The 14,183-nt window shown below is 40.2% G+C and overlaps 1 protein-coding gene and 1 long non-coding RNA gene across 8 annotated transcripts in view; one reads left to right on the forward strand and one right to left on the reverse strand.

The window, feature by feature from the left end:
- LOC109029726 (myocyte-specific enhancer factor 2) overlaps positions 1–14,183 on the reverse strand; it is a 428,152-nt gene that overhangs the window by 66,463 nt on the left and 347,506 nt on the right. The window contains exon 1 of one of the 7 annotated variants that reach the window (XM_072300149.1): positions 2,941–4,142. The exons of the other annotated variants lie outside the window; for them this stretch is intronic. The gene's annotated coding sequence lies outside the window, so the exon portion shown is untranslated. Of the gene's footprint in view, positions 1–2,940; positions 4,143–14,183 lie in introns of those variants that run through there. 7 annotated transcript variants of the gene reach the window in all.
- Positions 10,444–14,183, forward strand: part of LOC140224544 (uncharacterized) — a 192,120-nt gene continuing 188,380 nt past the window's right edge. The window contains exon 1 of the long non-coding RNA XR_011899821.1: positions 10,444–13,105. This is a non-coding gene — a long non-coding RNA (uncharacterized lncRNA). The remainder of the gene's footprint in view (positions 13,106–14,183) is intronic.

Below are 14,183 nucleotides of genomic sequence, written 5' to 3' on the forward strand. Positions count from 1 at the left end.
CCAGAAATAATTTAGGAGGCTTGAGAGCTTAGGTAGTACAAATTAGGAAAATTCAGGGTTGCTATGAAGTTAATGTTTAACCGTGTTCCACAAAATTTAGGGTACTTTCATACCGGATTATCTATTTTGAAAAAGAGTGAGTTGAAAAGGACAAATATCAACACACAAAAGAGTTAAGAGCTCGACTCGGAAGGAATTTTTGAAAATTTAAAAATAATCCATTCTTCTTTTAATATCTTACTCCATAGTATAAAATCATATTAGTGAAGTGTGTGACACATAGCGCCTGAGGTGCAAGAGATTTGAGAGGGCGTAGCCTCGCCCCCTAGTTTAATCAAAAATACTAGCTTATTTTTTTTAAAAAAATGTGTCACACATATGTTTTCCTGCAGGTGAAAATCGCAGGAAAGTCAAATGAAGAAATAAACACACATTGCACACAGTAATACACAACAGCAGCTTAAACATTGCTGTGAGCTTTCAAAAATAGTTTGCCATACGTTTAAAAACCACGAGGGTCTTATGGGCGAATCAATGAGCACGTATAAGAATCGGGCAGACTTTAATCGTAATCTGAGATGGCACAAGTTAAGTAATAAAATCAAGAGCTGGAAAAATTATGATCGACCCCGGCTCAAAAAGTTACTCTAAAAAATTCTAAAAATTTCATTTTGGAAAAAAAAGTCATAAGTCAGTTTCGATACCGCAAACAGCATGGTAATAACTTGCGAAAGATGGTGATAAAATGAATTGTAAAGTGTGCAAAAAGACAATGGGGATAATAGAGAGACGTTTAATTTTGTGCACACTTGCTCTAAACGTTAATTTTAGGGACCTGAGATAGGCAAAATCATGAAAATAATTGAGAATATATTCAAAACTTATAGGAGGGCCCTTTGGTCCCCCCCCCCGCCTCTTTCGATCGTTTTCTGCATGTGAATCATAACAGACCATGTGGACAGGAACTGGTTTGTGACATGATAATTGTGACACCCTCAGTGTGACATGATACGCTTATTATTTTATATTACAGAGCATAGAGCAGAATAAGACGCAAATTCAAATCGTAGATAAAAAAATTAAGTAGGGCTGATTTGTTGTGGGACCTAAGTCAATAGTTCATAAAAATATTGGTGTCATAGATACAATATTGGATACATGTAAATAAAATACCACACCTCGTAAATATTTTATTATATAAATACTGTCTTTTCTGTTCTTGCTTTTTTTTTCTTTCGCTTTTTTACTTCTTTCATTAAATCACCAACGAGAACATTTTCAATAACTTCAATGATGTACCCGGATTCAGGCGATGCGTGGCTTGGTTCAACGACGGACACTGTAAAAAGGCTTATTTCATCTGGTTTGAAACACATCGGGGATTTATTTAAAGGTTCTATTCGGATCCACGGTCCACTATTTCTAATCATTTTTGTTACAAAAAATACTTAAAAAGTGCACTGTTTGTGTGAAACTCTCATTCCCGAAAGGGGATTAGAGTAATTTTGATGGAAAAAGGCAAAAATGAAATTTTTAGTGCAGTGCTCTTATTCAACACAGAGTACCCAGAGTTTGATCAAACATGGTTTCAGAAATTTCGAGGGGAAACGCATACGCCAGTTTTGGAAAGGATTAATACGGAGAAAATCGCCGGTAAAAGGGCCGTTATTAAACACAAGGATGTTTCCGGCTCAGGTAACTGAAATTTTTGGGTCGCAGAAATTGAGCTTCGATTCGGATAAACGATAACGTTTCTAAAAAAAAAAAAAAAAAAAAAAAAAAAAAAAAAAAAAAAAACAGAACCTTTACACTCAGTTAGATACGGTCATATTTATGCTAAAAAAACTATAAGAAAATTAATTAAATCAAAAGTATTAAAGTGTAAGGGATTTGCGTGCTGCGTGGTTCATTTATACTTCATTTTTACAAGGACACTTTTGGCACACATACGTTCAAGTAGTAATATCCCATTACATCGGTTCACACAATCTTTGCCTCCACTCTGGTGTCTAATGGAAATGCGAAAAATGCTTACCTCAATTATTGCGACGTTTAAAAATCTCCGATTAGGATTAATTTTTTTGAGGAAATCAAATCAAATCATCTCCTTACGATTTTATGTGATAATTTATCGGCATGAAGAAAATTCACATGAAATTCCATTAGAAATCGTTCTTTCGTTTCTCCTGAAAAATCAAACGAGAGCGGACACTCACGTACGTCGCAATCTGAGGTACACATTTTTCGACTTCAGCCCTCGATATCTCGCTTTATTTGACTCTCAGGTGACTCTGAGTTCTTCGATTGCCTCGAAGTTAGAGTCTCGTTTAACTCGATTTCAGAGTCAACTAACTGGCCTTATCCATATAAGGGAATAGAATATTTTTATTTTGGACAATATATGGATTACAAAAACTCTGGTCACCTGAACCGAAGTTCAGCTTCTACGACCAAAAACTTTTTGTTATTCCGCAAGTATAATAAAAAATGCAATATTTCCCGAAAGTGTATTTTTCAATGCACTGCTACAATGACCTCGAAAGACTGAATGTATCGACTGCCGAGGCACGAACCAAACCACCATCACTGCAGGGACACGACGGATGAATAGACAAGTCGAGAACTCGAAAATCCAGGGATCGGACCGAGGATTTATGCAACTTTATTTCAGTAACGACACATGAGTAGAGTTGAGCGGGGCACACAACGGATCACTCAGAGGGCATGGGACACGAGTGGGAAAATGATGATCATGGAAGCGCGGAAAATCAATGATAAAATCGCGATTGCCTCGCGGCGTTTGCTCGCGCGAGGCGGGCCCGAAATAAAATACCGCCGGGGTAGGAAAAAAAATCGAGGAAAATAATAATGCAAGATAAATTAAGAGATTCGGGCGCAAATGCCAGAAAATGTAAAACGTGCAAGTTTAAAAATACCTACTTAGGCGTCGAAAATAACCCGGGCTCGAGGAGATGGCGGCGGGTTCACGTGGCGGCGGCGACGGGACTGGGGCCCTGCGAGGTGGATCTGGATCATCCGGCCCGGGTCCACGTCCCGGAGCGGCCGGCTTCAAAATTCTCCATTCCCGAGGACTTAGGTCAAATCGCACTGGGGAAGGCCTAAGGAGGACGAGGACGAGGACGAGGACGTCGCGACAGAACCGCACTTGACGTCGGCAAAATGTTCCCGAGCCCGGGTCCCGAGAGCGGCGCGAAGTGAAGCTGCCCCGAGGCAAGGCTCCCAGCTTGTCCAATTAAACGCCGATATTTTGCCGGGGTTTCAATTGGAAAAAGCGCCCTGATTTTTCACCACTATCTGGCAACGATGGTCCGAGGGGCAGTCCACGGTCCCGATGCCGCGCCGCACAGTGCCAACCGAAGGGATCTCAGTAGAAACTATCCCGAGAATTCCCACCTCCGCAGGGGCTCATTATTGATATTGATAGACAAAGCTATAGGCAAGGATACAAAGGGAAAATAGACTGATCCTATTGGTTGAAACCGCAAGTTTTTATAGACTAAGGGGGAAAGCCACAGGGTCTCTTCTTTCGTGGGTTGTCGTTAGTTAGTAAGTGACATACCTCCAATACTATCCGCTTCTACCAATAGAATAGCTCCATTTTTTCTCTCTCCACTTGGTCTAACCCTATGTCCATCAGATTCAAATTGAAACTTTCAATTATCAGCCCGCTGGGATCTGTTGTCCCGGGGAAACTTTGACAGACGAGATTTCTGGCAACATTTTCTTTTCTTCTGTCCGGGTTTGCCTGATCATTGGATTTTCCGAATTCCTCATACTTTGCAACTTTTCAAAAGGGACAGAGAAATAAGCGTCGTCTATGATTTACGTTAGGCACTTTTCCCATTATATGTAGAATCTTCTTAAATAGGAGGAAAACGCCTAATCTACAGCGAGAAATAGTGGTGAAACAAAACTGTACTGTTCAAAACATCAAATGTATTCTAGGCAGGTAATTTCAATTGAGAACAACCGTAAACAGAGATCGCTTTAAAGAGCAAAGAAAGGAAAAAAAAAAAAAAAAAAAGATAGAAAAAGGGCAGAAAAATGCAACTTCTAGACACAATTATATGAATTTCGTTTCGAAATCCATTTCCTTTCTTCACCAGCAAACAATTTGCATGCCTTGCGTAACTGGGTAATGCTCGACCTCCTTTCTCCATCCAAAAGGCACTAATGACCACCACCCTCCCCCTGTGTGCCTTAGGTAAATTATGGACGGCCCTTACTAGTAACTAAGCGCAAAGCATCGGTAAGGTATATGGAACAGTAGATGGCGCGAGAATCTTCGGAAAAAATTCATTACAGCAACCCGATTGTTGAAACTTTAACTGACTTTGTCGGTAGGATAAGACAAGACATAGCCCTATCTGCGGCGTGCAGTATATCGAATTTTGATTCTTGTCGTGCCGACATACATTTCAACGATCAGGCTAAAAAGACCGTAGGCATGGGCGGAAATAGGGGTGGGGGGCGGCCCTTCCCACAATGCTGCTCGGCCCCTTCCAAAAAAGTCAAGGACCCAAGCTACTAATTAACTTTGAGGTAAAAGACATACATACATAGAATGTAATAAATATGGGCTTAATCCGAATGTAATCAATCAAGGATGTCAGAAAAATGAAAATTACTTGCAAAGAGAGCAGCTTCCTACAAGTAAGAAACATGGAATGCAGTCTGACTGTATCCGGATGTGGTTTTTCGCGAATTTTAGCGCTATACTTGTTTTCATGAAAGTTAAATTAAGATATATTCAGTTAAAACCCACAGTAAGATATGATATTTTTTAGAACAAGTCAGCAAAATTTCTGTCATCTGTAATATTCAATTCCATTTAATTTGTCATCGAGAAAGGCTTTAAATTGCTCCCAGGACGTTCTAATTTTCAAAAAATTTCCGGGGGAGGCCCCCCCTAAAGCTGGGGAAGTCCCCCCAGACCCCCACTTAGCCAAAGTCATATATCCTTCTGTGCCCCCCCCCCCCCCAAAAAAAAAATCCTAGTTCCGCCCATGCGTAGGGGAGAGCTGCAGGACTGACAAATCAAAGCGCAATCAAGTTTGGCCGGGTGATCACAATCGTGCATGGGCGTTTGCAAGTCTCCCGATGACGCGCATTTTCCTTCCCTGGCGTTCCCGGTTTTCCCAGTCGCTGGAAACTTTCTCAGAGAAGATTCCTGACGGCACAAAGACGCTTAACAGTTGCATGTTTATAAAATATCTCTGAAAACAATGGGATGCTCCTTGAAAACTGAGAAACAACTAAAACATATCGAAAACGACTTTAAGACGCTTATGGAGATAGGTTGTGGTGACATTTATGCGTTTTTAACATTTTTCAGGATCATTCCTCTTGGAGTTTCTTATCATCATTTCAAAAATATTAAAATAAAACATTTTTGAAATGTGTATAAAAACAGTTATATAATATATTTTCAGTACCTGCAGCAAAACAACGTTGAATTATTATACACATGTCCCTATATTAAGTATTGTTCCATATTATACAACTGTGATATAGAATGAAGTTTACAATATTTTACAATGTTATAAACTCGATTTAAGACACAAACATAAAAAATACTTATTTGGCTTGAAAGGAGGTTTTCCAGTAGAGACGCCATTAAGGAGGGGGAAGGGGGCAGGCTAAGCATTTGCCTTTCGTTTCGCAGTCGAGCCGGGGACAACCGCTCGACACGACGGGAAAATGGTCGGCAGGAGTTTAGTGGCAAGCTAAGCGCGAAAAAAAAAAAAAAAAAAAAAAAAAAAAAAAAAACTCGTCACTTTTTTGCCTAGCCCCGCAGTAACCTGAAATGGCGCTCCTGACTTCCAGACCCGCAAAATTCCCGAGTTGTCCCTCCTGGTTCCGACTGAACTGTATTTCTGTTATTTCAAAGATTAGTCCTGTCATAAAGAGATTACCGGTCGATGCATTGAGAAAAAAAAAATTCGTCCAGGAATTCTCAACCGGAAAATTATTCTCAGTGCGGTTGCTGTAAAAATTCCCAAACCATCTCAGTTTCCTCGTTCAGCGGCAACCCTGACTCCGACGGAATTGATCCCAGTAATAACCTTTCCCATTCGCGGCGCTTGACTTTTCTGGGAAATTTCGATCCCTGATGGTGCCGACCCATCGACACATAGAGGACCGCTACTGGCCTTTCAGGACCGGACGAAAATGGACCGCTCGGCCGGCAGTACGGAGAACTGTGCGGGGCCGAAACGCACAAAATGGCGACTGAAGACGGCTGGGCCAATGAGCGGAAGCGGTTCTTGTTCTTGGGTCGCGGGCAGCCGCCGCGCCGCGACGCCCGATGCGGCGCAGCACCAAGGAGGAAGCCGGGAAGCCCGTCCCCGACCCTGGCCCGGCACCCCTAATCACTGTCCTCTTGCCCTGTCGCATCGCGGCTGACTCCTAGGAGTAAAGAATCACCAATTCACGAGCTGACTCTGAGGTTCTTTCACGGGGTAATACCAACAAATGCACTTTCATCAACCACATAAGCACTCAAATATTAAATGAGAATACCTCTGCTTCTCTAGAGAGGTGATCGAAACCTGGAGGGGATTTTGACTAGCATTTGTACCGACATTAGCATGAAACACTGCGGGAGACAAAAGTCGCTTGGATCTCGAGTCCAGACTCTCAAAAACATCAAGCAAAAATACTCTTGATGCAATCGGACTTTTTTTTGGCATCAAGAGCCAAGACTCTTAATTTAAGCGGATTTCCTTTTGATTTAAGCGGAAATTCAATTGAATCTTACTTATCATCTCTTGTTGATGTTTTCAAGAGTCTGGACTCCAGCATCAAAAGACTATTTTCCCTTTAAATGTTGCTGGAATGAAGAGCAGCGGTCACAACATTTGTAAAAATATACATTTACATATTTAAAAAAAAGAAAAAAAAAGAAAAAAAAAAGAAAAAAAACACTAAAAGCATTAAAAATGGATGATTCAATACTTGCTCGGAAAATGTGTAATTTGATTCACTTATTTTGCTAATGAAAATGGAAAGTTGTAGGCTAATGTGCTGCCAACTTGAGCAAACCATGAAGACTTGTTTGTAACTGGAGACTATGACGAAGACGGAAGGATGAAGGACTCACCTGAAACCAAAAACCAAAAGTAAAATCATTACAATTGAGTTCAATTTCCAAATTGCAGTAAGGTGCTGATACCAGGATAAAATATTTTTTAAGAAGACAGAATAAACAGGTGCGGTAGCTTTTGTTTAGACACATGCAAGAAATTCATAAGAGAAAAACAATTAGAGGGAAAAGGAAAACGACGCCTTTTTTCGCGATGTTTATAATTTTAATGAGATAAAAACACATACGGGGGTCGTGTAACTCACGTGAGTAAGTAATAGCGTCCAAGTTACAGGACATTTTACTGCGACAGCCTATAAACAAGAAGATCACAACGAAATCACTCGTTCATCATGCTAAACTATAATTCGGGATACAACTATAGTTTAACTCCTCAGCCGCTCAAATTGCATCCATCGAGTTGCAGCTGCGAACTAGATTTCTCACTTACGTTTCCATTTATTCAAATATGAGCGCGAGAGCGGGGTTACACTCGAGCTTTTGCAACTTATCTGAATGACAAACTCACAAATTTTTCAGCAAGGAGAATCGAGAAAAAGTTACTAGATTTTTCGCTCCCATGAAAATAATTGAGGGGCTTGGAGGACATGGCGCATAAGTGCGATTATTGAAAAATTGAGACATTAGTGCTTTCAAATGAAATTATAGTCTTAGAGGATACTAGCCGTTCTGGACGCGCTTTGCGCGTCCGTCACGGCCAGCCAAGGGGCTGCGCCCCCTGGACCCCCGATCACTCGCTACGCGAGTAACATTCGGCTCGCTCCGCGAGCTATTTTTCTCAGTGATTGGACATTTGATCACTAAGATGGATACATTTTGGAAACTCTGGAGGCAAAAATGATTTCGTCACAGAACCTTGTTGCCGGAGCGTGCCATCATTTGCACATGAATAGATGTGTGGAGATGATGCGATGATGGGGATCGATCATTTCTTCAAAAACGCATTTGACTGGGACGTCATCCCATCGAGAGGCGGAAAAAGACAATCCATGGGTCTTCTTCCGCGATTTGACTTGCTGAAGTAGCAAAAGTTCATCTTTACCTCTTAAGAAGATTATCGGTGGCGTAGGGGTCTAAAAACTGCTCAACGATAGTGTAGTTCGAGTTCCGAATCGCAGTGAGCCCACTTGTGTTGTTTTCTTATACTTTCATCGCATATAAATTTCTCTGATGTTTTTGTTTTATTCTCTCTGATTGCATATTAGTAATCATATCCTCATTTCATTTCCTTTTCTGTAGCATCTGTGTCCATTTATAATCATTATTTTAAAATAGCTTTCCCGTAGTACCTATACAATTGATGCTTCAAACGGAATGAATTGTTTTAATGACATTTCCGGCTAAATCATGGGCTTTCCCGGGAAGGCAGCCTCTCGTCCCTCACGGACTCTATTGTTGCAAGATAAGTTGCTTTTTTAGCACTTTTCCCAATTCCAATCCATGTAAAATATTCGCATTTATCGCACGATCTGGCAACCTGTCGAGTGAAATAGAAAAAGGTGGAATCGCTGAAAGTCTGAATCCTTCGAAGTTTATATTAATGATTCTGTGGTTTGCTCCCAAATTCCAATTTTCAAGCATCAAAAAGTCAGTTTGAACTTTCTCTCCGGCATATGATCCATGTATTTCTAAACTTCTACCGCACGTATTTCTCGAAATAGCAAAAACTGAACTTATGCGCCTTGTCCCCTACGCCCTCGAGTTATAAAGACGAAGATCACAACGATGCAACTTATCAATGACAAAATCAAACTTGTTTTCTAGCTGTGGGAATTGAGTAAAAGTTACCAGACATTTTACTGCGATGGTCACTAAAAACAAGAAGATTCACAATTGAAGTTACTCGTCCTTCGGACATCACGCTGAACTATACTAGGGCCCACGAACGATGATCCCTGAAAAATCGGGCGAATAAACGCATGGACCATGTAAATGACAACGCTGCAAGGTCGAGCACGCACATCGACGAGACCGGGAATTGTGAACGCGAAAAGCTATTGTATGCGAACTGCTGCTATTCTACCCCTATCTTCAGGTCAAAATTCTTCATAGGAAGCCCTTTCGTAAAGGATCAATTTCTTGTAATTTTGCCCCAATCTCTTCGTCCATTACATGGTTGGATTGCTCGTGAAATTCTGAGCTAAATCATATATAATTGTTATATACAATTTTTATTTTTTCCTTCTTTTTCCTTTTTGAAGCGAAGTCCAATTTTTATTTATAACATCGTATCTCGAACTGTAACTTTGCTGCTATTCGACCGATTTTTATATAAACGAGGCCTCTTTTTACTCGCGTTTTAAAGGAGAGTAAGGAAGCACATGCTAAAAAAAGTTATACAACTTTCAACAAATTTTGGTTTTCGCTAGCGGGAGGGTGAAATTTGAAATTACGCGTAAGTAATTAGGGTTCGATTGTGGCTCGGCTCGGCATTGTCCCCGAACTCGAGACTTGGTCCGGGCCGGGGTGTCGCTGTTGCCAGTGTTTGCAAGAAATATCCGCGGCTCAGGGGTCATCATCGTTCGTGGGCCCTAGTATAAAATGCGCGATACAACTATTTCAGATCCCGAGCCGCCACTCTTAGGGCTCATCGTGCTTAGATCGGATGCAACAAAATATCGAATATAGTTTTGAAATCAGCCTGCGCCGATTTTCTTGGTATTCAACGCGTAGTCCTTTTGAAGTCAAATTCCTCAAAAACGAATGTCGATCCCAAAACTGCAGGCGAGAAGAGAAAGGGATAGGAGGGAGAAAACCCTCCCTGCAACAACACGCGGCAAAGGGACAAAGCGGCTGACGATCTTATAACCCGGTCAGATTGTAGAGGAAACGTATGTTTTGATTATGAATGCGAAGAGTTTAAGTTGTCGAAAGTTGGCTGCAGGTGCTTAGTCACAAAGCCATTAAACAACAGAAAAAAAAAAAAAGTTGTCGAACACACGGTTTTCTCATTTCGTGCGATATTTCATCATTCTAAAATTGGGTGAGGCTACGGAGCAATTGCAGGGCTGGGAGCACAAGGTGCGTAATGCAATTTTTGCTAATACGAGAAATACGCGTTTAAAATTTCGAAATTACACGGTTCCTTATGGAGGAAAGAAAGTTTAAATTGACTCTTTGATGCTTAAAAATTGGAATTTGGGAGCGAAGTTTTCACAGAGTATGCATTAAGACTAGCTTTACTTGAAATCATGAATAAATGAATTTTTTCAAAAATTGCATTTATGCGCCTTGTCCCCTGAGCCCCCCCCCCCCCCCAGTTAACCATATTCAAGCCAGATCACATAACTTTATCATATTGTATATTCTCAATCTTCACTAGGTACATTTTTCCCGATGTAAAATACGAGGCAGAGAATAACTTTACAGCAGTCGATGGATTCTCTTACTCACCTAGAGCGACAATGCGAATGTGAAATTCATTTCTACGGCATACGACCGTGTTGAAAGGACAGAAGGAACATACTGAATACCGTCACGAAGTAAAAAATTCACACGTACATTCAGCCTTCAGAGCAGAAATTTTCAACGTCAAATTTCCGAGGGCGTCTGATCGCCAAAGCGAACGACAGACGTTTGAAACGCATCTGTTTTCAAATCTAAAATCACAAATTGCGAGTAAAAACTTGATTGTATAATCTGGTTAAAAAAAGTTTTTTTAGTTTGAAATATTCTCTTTTCTTTGAACGGAACGTTATACTTTTTTTAATTTCAAAGAAATATAACCATTTTTCAGCATATTCTGTAATTTAATTTAGATACTGGAGCAATTCTCCGATCCGTCACGAAACCGCAAAACGACGAATATACACACGCCATGGATGCTCGTCACTCACTCTGTGTATAGAGGCTGATTGCTAAAATTCAAAAATGTCGAGGGTACAGATTGCTGACACATGACATGCCACCATAATATCGAAGATAGCTAGACAATGATTTCCAAGAATTCCCTGTGAATGACAGTAAAAGCGGAAATCCGACGCCGTGCATCAGGCACAACCATAAGAAAAGTGGTAAGGAAATCTACGAACTTGATCGATGAAACTGTCATGATTTGTCACCTGTTCACAACGTCAATTGCAGGATTCATGCGAAATTTTCCAAGACAAACTAGAGGACTTTTAAGGACTTCGCTACAAAATATAACGGACCGAACTTGGTATCGTAATAACAAATTGAACATCGGAACACGTGTTTCATCATCAAAATTTTACATAAATACGGTACGCGCCGGGAACATTTCCAAATGTTATTATTTCATTGATGAGTGAGTAATCAGCGTTTCTTGTATTCGTCAATTCAAACTTCTAGTAATCATCAATATTTTCAAAAAAACACTTGCCCGCGCTACTTTAGTTTCTCTGATACGGTCACGTTTCGCGCAAGTGAGCCTTTCAAAAATATTATTAGTTTCATAATTAATAAATAATTCAGGCGTAGTCCTTTAAATAGTATGCGCCCAACCTCCAGTCTACCCAAAACACATTATCTACTTGCATTGCATTGACCCCTAGATTAATTTTATTGCATTTTGCAAAAAGGAACCATGGAGCATTCCAATATCGCTAAGATTGTGTAACTTATTTCACCTTGCGAATATAAACAGATCATCTAAAAAAATTTATCTTAACTCCCAATAAACTATGAATTCAAGACAAAAATTACCTTTGTAAATTTACTTTTTTTTTGGTTTTCAGTAATTTTTTGCAAAGAATTTAAGGTGCACAATCCTAGCAACATTGGAATGCTCTTGGTTCCTTTTTGCAAAATGCAATCCAATTTGAGAGCTCGATAGGACGGATTAATTTTCTCAGTGTGTTTTATTCTCCTTGAAAAATTTTCAACAGTGAAATATCACAAAATGAAAGCCTTTGCCGAATGCGAGTAATATCCGTCGACTCATTGTCGTAATGCACTCAGATTCTTGTAAGAGCTATTCTGCCGTGCTAAGAAAAAACGCCGTATGAACATTCGAGAGTTGCCAAATTTGCTTTGATAAAATGTTTATTTTTGAGGCAAGTTATGAATATTTTTCCTTGAAATTTTCAGGAACTTTAGGTGAAATTTCGAAAAAAATTATATGAAAAATTGAGAGAAAAATATTCATATGTTAACCAGGAAATTCGTGTTTTATCAAAGGATATTTGGCAACGCCTGAAAGTTTATACGGCGTTCTTCCTTAGCACGGCAGCATTCAACTCCGCTCGCTGGCGCTGTTCCGACAAGAAGACGATAAGTTCGCTCCCTCTCAGGAGGATGTAGTTATTTCCGGATTTTCACCCTCTCGTTTTCACCTTCCGATCCGGAGTCATCGAGTCGAAGGACTTCAACCTGAAAGCCCTCAAACTCACAGGGAGCCTGAAATCTAAGTTTCACCCGCAACAAATCAAAACCTTCAGCTTCGGGTGAAATTAGAGGGACAAGGATGAAGAAGGCCACTGTGGAGGATCCGTTGTATTGGATTCACTATGGACTAGAGGCGGTCGGTGGCGTGGTGTGAATTTCGATACATCGATTGTTATGCCATTTAAACCTATGGAAAAGGATCGATAAACAGGGTGTTCGCAGCAAACACATTAATAATCGATTCTTTACCATATAGGTTTAAATGGCATAACAATCGATATATCGCAATGGACCACTAGATAAGGTACGAATTTCAGCATTCTGACACATGTTTCTTAACCAAAATTTTACGTAAAACACGATGCTCACAACGAAAATTACCGAAATTAACTCCTTACGAAGATCTTTAATGAGTCTTAATGCGTGAATTCAAACCACCCGCTCATGAAAACTCAATGCTCTACGTGATTTACATCGCGCGCTAAACGTTATCATGACAGTCTCTGCGATATAAAAATCTGGCAACCTCAATCTTGACGCTTTGGCTCAGTTATAGCAAATTGCTAATAGTTAGAACAACACATGATGGGAAATGAACATTGCTCGATTGAGAAGCTTGCTGAAATCGTTGTAGTGGGCGATTTGACTCACGTAGAGTTTTGAGTTTCTTGTGAGCGGGCAGTTCAAATTCCTCGTAACCAATGTGAAATAAAACGTTAATATCTTCGTTAGGAGTTGGTTTCCGTAATTTTCGTTGTGTGAATCGTTTTCTACGTGAAATTCTGGTTAAGAAACATGTATCAGATCGCTTAAATTCGTACCTTGTCTAGTGGTCCATTCACGCCACGCCATTGGAGGTGGTCTGGACTCAACACAACAAGGATAAAGAATCGCGTCTTTCGAGTTTTTCTCAGCTCTATCGTAGGCCCAAGTCTACAAGAAAGTGTGGGTATCATTCTTCAAATAAGCCTAGACATAAACCTCGAGACGGCATGAGGAAATGTCAAGCAGCAAAAAAGAAAATCTTGAAACGGTAAAAATCGAAATAACAGTCAGAAATTTGTTATTCCTTTTTTAATATCACTACCCCAGAGCCAAAAGGTATACGTAACTAACATTTTTGGAAAAAGTCGAGCTGGTGTCGTTTTGGAAATATCCGACAACGGTTCCGTATGTGTGGAAAATTTGGCAGCCCTATCTTACGCCGGTTATGAGATATAGAATTTCACAAATTACGATTTTCATTGGAAGCAATCGGACCGACGAACGGGTTTCCACTGATATCTCGGAATGGCTAAAATAAATTTAAAAGTTAGGTACGTGCTTTTTGCCTCCGAGGTACTGATATAAAATTTCACCAGCTTCAAATTGGAAAATTGATAGTTTTGCGATATTTTGCGTTGGACCTGATATATTTTGGGTAACCCACTGAAAAACGTGATTTTTCGCAGTTTTTCCGGAAGCAGGAAAATTTTGTAAGGAAACCAAAAATTCGGAATCAGCGTCAAAAATTACGTTGGGACGGATCATACATCTCGCTAACGGTGTCTTAAGAAGCATCGGATTTTGCAAGTCGATGGCTAAGGAACAATACTGCCAAGTCGGCAAATTCGCGATTTTGCAGAACCAAGAGGAAACTTCGTCATTTTTGTAATTTTTACGTTAGATTTGCAATTTCTTCATAAATTACAGCGTCCTCGAGGCGTTCCAC

Source organism: Bemisia tabaci, chromosome 1 (assembly GCF_918797505.1).
Source record: "Bemisia tabaci chromosome 1, PGI_BMITA_v3".
NCBI lineage: Eukaryota > Metazoa > Arthropoda > Insecta > Hemiptera > Aleyrodidae > Bemisia > Bemisia tabaci.